This window comes from Oncorhynchus gorbuscha, unplaced genomic scaffold, assembly GCF_021184085.1.
Source record: "Oncorhynchus gorbuscha isolate QuinsamMale2020 ecotype Even-year unplaced genomic scaffold, OgorEven_v1.0 Un_scaffold_3887, whole genome shotgun sequence".
Classification (NCBI taxonomy): domain Eukaryota; kingdom Metazoa; phylum Chordata; class Actinopteri; order Salmoniformes; family Salmonidae; genus Oncorhynchus; species Oncorhynchus gorbuscha.
In genome coordinates this window covers 21,490-30,725 of record NW_025748030.1, presented here as the reverse complement: position 1 = coordinate 30,725, position 9,236 = coordinate 21,490, and the positions used below count along the sequence as shown (strand labels likewise).

Here is a 9,236-nt window from a genome sequence, read left to right as displayed (position 1 = left end):
TGCCATCTGGCGAATGCAATTAATAAAATAATATGAATCTAGTTGTCTTAATTTGAAATGAGGTATAGTTTTAACAGTGAGTTGTTTTTTGTAATCTAGCAAATTGTATTTTCGGCTCACAGGGTTAACTAGCTCTGTGCACTCCAATCCCCTTTCACTGGTAAATGCAAACCAATATCATCTTCACTTTTTATTTATTTTATTTATTTATTTTATTTCACCTTTATTTAACCAGGTAGGCAAGTTGAGAACAAGTTCTCATTTACAATTGCGACCTGGCCAAGATAAAGCAAAGCAGTTCGACAGATACAACGACACAGAGTTACACATGGAGTAAAACAAACATACAGTCAACTTTGTGAATAACATTTTAATCTACAGTTTAGGCTACAATTATGCTGTGAGGTGTAACTTCACTCCTAAAGCAACCACTCTACTGTAGTTTATGGGTTATAAAAGCGTGGGAATGGAGTTACAGTTTCACCTTGTGGGAGAAAAAAAACGAGCATAATCTCGCGATAGACCAAGTCCAACCCCATTCTTGTCTATTGTGAGAGTTTTTCTATTCTCGCGCGATTTCGCAACTTTCCCACGGCTATTGTGGCGTCTGCCCTCTGTCCGCCTCTCCTCTCCCTTTTTTTTTTCCTACTCTCGTTTACATCTGTTCCCGTTCTTCTGTTCGTCCCAGCGGCGGTGGGAATGGATTTGAGATCTCGCGATTGTTGGGACTTTAGAAGTTCCAGTGGAAAATGGCGCCCGTTGTGACGGGGTAAGTGTTGAAATTCAGAGCAACAAAAAAAAAAAAACAATATGAAAGGAAAGAACCGTTTAAAAAGTTAACTTTCTTTGTTTTTTTTGGGGTAAACTTGAGTTTCCTAACCACTTTGTTACACTCGTTTTTGTTAGATAGCTTTGAAAGTGCTTTATTTAATTGGCGTCGCGCACTTATTGCTACTTTTGTGTCAATGTTAAGTGCGGTGTTAGCTAGCCACAACGAAAAGCTAGCCAACTAACTACCTCTTTTTATCCGCCAGTAATAATATATCTAACTATTTTATTTATTTTAGCTACATTTTATGTCCAGATCACCTAGTCATTATGGATTTGCTGAGTTCAATTAAACAATGTTTTTATATTTGTTCAATGTTGCCTATTTCATTTTTTACTAATCATGTAAAGTAACAAAGACAGTATTAAGTCGTATTTGTCCGACAAAAAAAACTGGCAACAAAGTTAGATTTTAACTTCACTGATTTGAATCGTTCACTATTATTATTATTATTATATTATATGCCACCTGCAGCATAATTCAAATATACTGTGTTTTTCTTCATGGTAACACTCACCTGTTAATAGTCATGGTGTTTGCTAGAATTGTGACAACTTTATAATTAAACTTTATCTAGTATAACGTGGAGCTGATAGAAAAGTACCTCGTTTTGTTTTCTTCAACAGGAAGTTTGGTGAGCAAGCTCCACCGCAGCGCCTGACGAGGTAAGGAAACGTTCCCACCACACGTTTCATAACTCGTCGGTCTCATTTAAACGTGAGAAACGTCTAGCTTCCACCTTCACAGCGTTTATATTACTAAGGTGTAGAGCCACTTATCCACATTCATTTCTTCCACTTTGCCATCAGATTTATTTTACACCCGTTTCTATATTACACACCATTCATACTGCAACTCAAGTGTCTAAGAGCATTTATTTATTTTATTTAACCGGGCAAGTCAGTTATGAATATGTTCTCATTTACAATGACGGCCTACGGGGGTTAACTGCCTTGTTCAGGGGCAGAAGCACAGAACTTTTTTACCTTGTCAGCTCTGGGATTCGATCTAGCAACCTTTTGGTTACTGGCCCAACGCTCTAACCACTAAGGCTACCTGCCTCCTCTAACCACTAAGGCTACCTGCCTCCTCTAACCACTAAGGCTACCTGCCTCCTCTAACCACTAGGCTACCTGCCTCCTCTAACCACTAAGGCTACCTGCCTCCTCTAACCACTAAGGCTACCTGCCTCCTCTAACCACTAAGGCTACCTGCCTCCTCTAACCACTAAGGCTACCTGCCTCCTCTAACCACTAGGCTACCTGCCTCCTCTAACCACTAAGGCTACCTGCCTCCTCTAACCACTAAGGCTACCTGCCTCCTCTAACCACTAAGGCTACCTGCCTCCTCTAACCACTAAGGCTACCTGCCTCCTCTAACCACTAAGGCTACCTGCCTCCTCTAACCACTAAGGCTACCTGCCTCCTCTAACCACTAAGGCTACCTGCCTCCTAACCACTAAGGCTACCTGCCTCCTCTAACCACTAAGGCTACCTGCCTCCTCTAACCACTAAGGCTACCTGCCTCCTCTAACCACTAAGGCTACCTGCCTCCTCTAACCACTAAGGCTACCTGCCTCCTCTAACCACTAAGGCTACCTGCCTCCTCTAACCACTAACCACTAACTAAGGCTACCTGCCTCCTCTAACCACTAAGGCTACCTGCCTCCTCTAACCACTAAGGCTACCTGCCTCCTCTAACCACTAAGGCTACCTGCCTCCTCTAACCACTAAGGCTACCTGCCTCCTCTAACCACTAAGGCTACCTGCCTCCTCTAACCACTAAGGCTACCTGCCTCCTCTAACCACTAAGGCTACCTGCCTCCTCTAACCACTAAGGCTACCTGCCTCCTCTAACCACTAAGGCTACCTGCCTCCTCTCCTCTAACCACTAAGGCTACCTGCCTCCCTAACCACTAAGGCTACCTGCCTCCTCTAACCACTAAGGCTACCTGCCTCCTCTAACCACTAAGGCTACCTGCCTCCTCTAACCACTAAGGCTACCTGCCTCCTCTAACCACTAAGGCTACCTGCCTCCTCTAACCACTAAGGCTACCTGCCTCCTCTAACCACTAAGGGCTACCTGCCTCCTCTAACCACTAAGGCTACCTGCCTCCTCTAACCACTAAGGCTACCTGCCTCCTCTAACCACTAAGGCTACCTGCCTCCTCTAACCACTAAGGCTACCTGCCTCCTCTAACCACTAAGGCTACCTGCCTCCTCTAACCACTAAGGCTACCTGCCTCCTCTAACCACTAAGGCTACCTGCCTCCTCTAACCACCACCTGCCTCCTCTAACCACTAAGGCTACCTGCCTCCTCTAACCACTAAGGCTACCTGCCTCCTCTAACCACTAGGCTACCTGCCTCCTCTAACCACTAAGGCTACCTGCCTCCTCTAACCACTAAGGCTACCTGCCTCCTCTAACCACTAGGCTACCTGCCTCCTCTAACCACTAGGCTACCTGCCTCCTCTAACCACTAGGCCTCCTCTAACCACTAGGCTACCTCCTCCTCTAACCACTAGGCTACCTGCCTCCTCTAACCACCAGGCTACCTGCCTCCTCTAACCACCAGGCTACCTGCCTCCTCTAACCACCAGGCTACCTGCCTCCTCTAACCACCAGGCTACCTGCCTCCTCTAACCACCAGGCTACCTGCCTCCTCTAACCACCAGGCTACCTGCCTCCTCTAACCACCAGGCTACCTGCCTCCTCTAACCACCAGGCTACCTGCCTCCTCTAACCACTAGGCTACCTGCCTCCTCTAACCACTAGGCTACCTGCCTCCTCTAACCACTAGGCTACCTGCCTCCTCTAACCACTAGGCTACCTGCCTCCTCTAACCACTAGGCTACCTGCCTCTGTGTGGTTCTGTATCCCGGTGCCTCTGTGTGGTTCTGTACCCGGTGAATCTATGTAGCTCTGTACCCCGGTGGTTCTGTACCCGGTGCCTCTGAAGTTGTCGACAGAACGTTCTTGTTTGATTGTGTTCAATAAATTTTGTCTGAACGTTGTTTTTCCCCCTATAGAGAGGCCATGAGAAACTACCTGAAGGAGAGGGGAGACCAGACCTTACTCATACTACACGCTAAAGTGGCACAGAAGTCTTACGGCAACGAGAAGAGGTCTGTATGAGAGAGAGAACGGTATTCATGGTGTCTCTGTATGAGAGGGAGAACGGTATTGATGGCGTCTCTGTATGAGAGAGAGAACGGTATTCATGGTGTCTCTGTATGAGAGGGAGAACGGTATTCATGGTGTCTGTATGAGAGACAGAACGGTATTCATGGTGTCTCTGTGTGAGAGAGAACGGTATTCATGGTGTCTCTGTGTGAGAGAGAACGGTATTCATGGAGTCTCTGTATGAGAGACAGAACGGTATTCATGGTGTCTCTGTATGAGAGGGAGAACAGTATTCATGGTGTCTCTGTATGAGAGAGAGAACGGTATTCATGGTGTCTCTGTATGAGAGAGAGAGAACGGTATTCATGGTGTCTCTGTGTGAGAGAGAGAGCGATAATTCATGGAGTCTCTGTATGAGAGAGAGAGCAGGGTATTCATGGTCTCTCTGTATGAGAGAGAGAGAAAACAGTATTCATGGTGTCTCTGTATGAGAGAGAGAACGGTATTCATGGTGTCTCTAGTTGATAGTGTGTGTATTCATGGTGTCTCTGTAGTTGATAGTGTGTGTGTATTCATGGTGTCTCTGTAGTTGATAGTGTGTGTGTATTCATGGTGTCTGTAGTTGATAGTGTGTGTGTTCATGGTGTCTGTAGTTGATAGTGTGTGTATTCATGGTGTCTGTAGTTGATAGTGTGTGTATTCATGGTGTCTCTGTAGTTGATAGTGTGTGTGTACATGGTGTCTGTAGTTGATAGTGTGTGTGTATTCATGGTGTCTCTGTAGTTGATAGTGTGTGTGTACATGGTGTCTGTAGTTGATAGTGTGTGTATTCATGGTGTCTCTGTAGTTGATAGTGTGTGTGTATTCATGGTGTCTGTAGTTGATAGTGTGTGTATTCATGGTGTCTCTGTAGTTGATAGTGTGTGTGTTCATGGTGTCTCTGTAGTTGATAGTGTGTGTGTTCATGGTGTCTGTAGTTGATAGTGTGTGTATTCATGGTGTCTGTAGTTGATAGTGTGTGTATTCATGGTGTCTCTGTAGTTGATAGTGTGTGTGTACATGGTGTCTGTAGTTGATAGTGTGTGTGTATTCATGGTGTCTCTGTAGTTGATAGTGTGTGTGTATTCATGGTGTCTCTGTAGTTGATAGTGTGTGTGTGTATTCATGGTGTCTCTGTAGTTGATAGTGTGTGTGTGTATTCATGGTGTCTCTGTAGTTGATAGTGTGTGTGTGTATTCATGGTGTCTGTAGTTGATAGTGTGTGTATTCATGGTGTCTCTGTAGTTGATAGTGTGTGTGTATTCATGGTGTCTGTAGTTGATAGTGTATGTATTCATGGTGTCTCTGTAGTTGATAGTGTGTGTATTCATGGTGTCTGTAGTTGATAGTGTGTGTATTCATGGTGTCTCTGTAGTTGATAGTGTGTGTATTCATGGTGTCTCTGTAGTTGATAGTGTGTGTTCATGGTGTCTCTGTAGTTGATAGTGTGTGTTCATGGTGTCTGTAGTTGATAGTGTGTGTGTATTCATGGTGTCTGTAGTTGATAGTGTGTGTGTATTCATGGTGTCTGTAGTTGATAGTGTGTGTGTGTTCATGGTGTCTCTGTAGTTGATAGTGTGTGTGTGTGTTCATGGTGTCTCTGTAGTTGATAGTGTGTGTGTATTCATGGTGTCTCTGTAGTTGATAGTGTGTGTGTATTCATGGTGTCTGTAGTTGATAGTGTGTGTGTGTTCATGGTGTCTCTGTAGTTGATAGTGTGTGTGTGTTCATGGTGTCTCTGTAGTTGATAGTGTGTGTGTGTGTTCATGGTGTCTCTGTAGTTGATAGTGTGTGTGTGTGTGTATTCACGGTGTCTCTGTAGTTGATAGTGTGTGTGTGTGTTCATGGTGTCTCTGTAGTTGATAGTGTGTGTGTATTCATGGTGTCTCTGTAGTTGATAGTGTGTGTGTATTCATGGTGTCTGTAGTTGATAGTGTGTGTATTCATGGTGTCTGTAGTTGATAGTGTGTGTATTCATGGTGTCTCTGTAGTTGATAGTGTGTGTGTTCATGGTGTCTCTGTAGTTGATAGTGTGTGTGTATTCATGGTGTCTGTAGTTGATAGTGTGTATGTATTCATGGTGTGTCTGTAGTTGATAGTGTGTATGTATTCATGGTGTCTCTGTAGTTGATAGTGTGTGTGTATTCATGGTGTCTCTGTAGTTGATAGTGTGTGTGTTCATGGTGTCTGTAGTTGATAGTGTGTGTGTATTCATGTTGTCTCTGTAGTTGATAGTGTGTATTCATGGTGTCTCTGTAGTTGATAGTTGATGGTGTCTCTGTAGTTGAGTGTGTGTTCATGGTGTCTCTGTAGTTGATAGTGTGTGTATTCATGGTGTCTCTGTAGTTGAGTGTGTGTGTTCATGGTGTCTGTAGTTGATAGTGTGTGTATTCATGGTGTCTCTGTAGTTGAGTGTGTGTGTTCATGGTGTCTCTGTAGTTGATAGTGTGTGTGTGTTCATGGTGTCTGTAGTTGATAGTGTGTGTATTCATGGTGTCTCTGTAGTTGATAGTGTGTGTGTCTTCATGGTGTCTGTAGTTGATAGTGTGTGTATTCATGGTGTCTGTAGTTGATAGTGTGTGTGTTCATGGTGTCTCTGTAGTTGATAGTGTGTGTGTATTCATGGTGTCTCTGTAGTTGATAGTGTGTGTGTATTCATGGTGTCTCTGTAGTTGATAGTGTGTGTGTGTTCATGGTGTCTGTAGTTGATAGTGTGTATGCATGGTGTCTGTAGTTGATAGTGTGTGTGTATTCATGGTGTCTCTGTAGTTGATAGTGTGTGTGTATTCATGGTGTCTCTGTAGTTGATAGTGTGTGTGTGTTCATGGTGTCTGTAGTTGATAGTGTGTGTATTCATGGTGTCTCTGTAGTTGATAGTGTGTGTGTTCATGGTGTCTGTAGTTGATAGTGTGTGTGTATTCATGGTGTCTGTAGTTGATAGTGTGTGTGTGTGTATTCATGGTGTCTGTAGTTGATAGTGTGTGTGTATTCATGGTGTCTCTGTAGTTGATAGTGTGTGTGTATTCATGGTGTCTCTGTAGTTGATAGTGTGTGTGTATTCATGGTGTCTCTGTAGTTGATAGTGTGTGTGTATTCATGGTGTCTCTGTAGTTGATAGTGTGTGTGTATTCATGGTGTCTCTGTAGTTGATAGTGTGTGTGTGTGTGTGTATTCATGGTGTCTCTGTAGTTGATAGTGTGTGTGTGTGTGTATGTATTCATGGTGTCTCTGTAGTTGATAGTGTGTGTGTATGTATTCATGGTGTCTCTGTAGTTGATAGTGTGTGTGTATGTATTCATGGTGTCTCTGTAGTTGATAGTGTGTGTGTATGTATTCATGGTGTCTCTGTAGTTGATAGTGTGTGTGTATGTATTCATGGTGTCTCTGTAGTTGATAGTGTGTGTGTGTGTATTCATGGTGTCTCTGTAGTTGATAGTGTGTGTGTATTCATGGTGTCTCTGTAGTTGATAGTGTGTGTATTCATGGTGTCTCTGTAGTTGATAGTGTGTGTATTCATGGTGTCTCTGTAGTTGATAGTGTGTGTGTATGTATTCATGGTGTCTCTGTAGTTGATAGTGTGTGTGTGTGTATTCATGGTGTCTCTGTAGTTGATAGTGTGTGTGTTCATGGTGTCTGTAGTTGGTGTCTCTGTAGTTGTCTCTGTAGTTGTGTGTGTATTCATGGTGTCTCTGTAGTTGATAGTGTGTGTGTGTGTTCATGGTGTCTCTGTAGTTGAGTGTGTGTGTGTTCATGGTGTCTCTGTAGTTGATAGTGTGTGTATTCATGGTGTCTCTGTAGTTGAGTGTGTGTGTTCATGGTGTCTGTAGTTGATAGTGTGTGTATTCATGGTGTCTCTGTAGTTGAGTGTGTGTGTTCATGGTGTCTCTGTAGTTGATAGTGTGTGTGTGTTCATGGTGTCTGTAGTTGATAGTGTGTGTATTCATGGTGTCTCTGTAGTTGATAGTGTGTGTGTCTTCATGGTGTCTGTAGTTGATAGTGTGTGTATTCATGGTGTCTGTAGTTGATAGTGTGTGTGTTCATGGTGTCTCTGTAGTTGATAGTGTGTGTGTATTCATGGTGTCTCTGTAGTTGATAGTGTGTGTGTATTCATGGTGTCTCTGTAGTTGATAGTGTGTGTGTATTCATGGTGTCTGTAGTTGATAGTGTGTATGTTCATGGTGTCTGTAGTTGATAGTGTGTGTGTATTCATGGTGTCTCTGTAGTTGATAGTGTGTGTGTATTCATGGTGTCTCTGTAGTTGATAGTGTGTGTGTATTCATGGTGTCTGTAGTTGATAGTGTGTGTATTCATGGTGTCTATAGTTGATAGTGTGTGTGTTCATGGTGTCTGTAGTTGATAGTGTGTGTGTATTCATGGTGTCTGTAGTTGATAGTGTGTGTGTGTGTATTCATGGTGTCTGTAGTTGATAGTGTGTGTGTATTCATGGTGTCTCTGTAGTTGATAGTGTGTGTGTATTCATGGTGTCTCTGTAGTTGATAGTGTGTGTGTATTCATGGTGTCTCTGTAGTTGATAGTGTGTGTGTATTCATGGTGTCTCTGTAGTTGATAGTGTGTGTGTGTGTGTGTATTCATGGTGTCTCTGTAGTTGATAGTGTGTGTGTGTGTGTATGTATTCATGGTGTCTCTGTAGTTGATAGTGTGTGTGTATGTATTCATGGTGTCTCTGTAGTTGATAGTGTGTGTGTATGTATTCATGGTGTCTCTGTAGTTGATAGTGTGTGTGTATGTATTCATGGTGTCTCTGTAGTTGATAGTGTGTGTGTATGTATTCATGGTGTCTCTGTAGTTGATAGTGTGTGTGTGTGTATTCATGGTGTCTCTGTAGTTGATAGTGTGTGTGTATTCATGGTGTCTCTGTAGTTGATAGTGTGTGTATTCATGGTGTCTCTGTAGTTGATAGTGTGTGTATTCATGGTGTCTCTGTAGTTGATAGTGTGTGTGTGTGTATTCTGCCCTCCTCCTTGTATCTATCTGATGGGCTGATCTGTCTGTCCTTTAGGTTCTTCTGCCCTCCTCCTTGTATCTATCTGATGGGCTGATCTGTCTGTCCTTTAGGTTCTTCTGCCCTCCTCCTTGTATCTATCTGATGGGCTGTGGCTGGAAGAAGAAGACGGAGGAGATGGAGAGAGAGGGCTGTTCAGAGCAGGAGGCTCAGCCCTGTGCCTTTATAGGGATAGGAAACAGTGACCAAGAGATGCAGCAACTCAACATAGAGGGGAAGGTA

The 9,236-nt window shown here is 43.4% G+C and overlaps 1 pseudogene; it reads left to right on the top strand.

The window, feature by feature from the left end:
* Positions 1 to 658: 658 nt before the first annotated feature.
* The window catches only part of LOC124028234, a 28,943-nt pseudogene continuing 20,365 nt past the window's right edge, over positions 659 to 9,236 (top strand).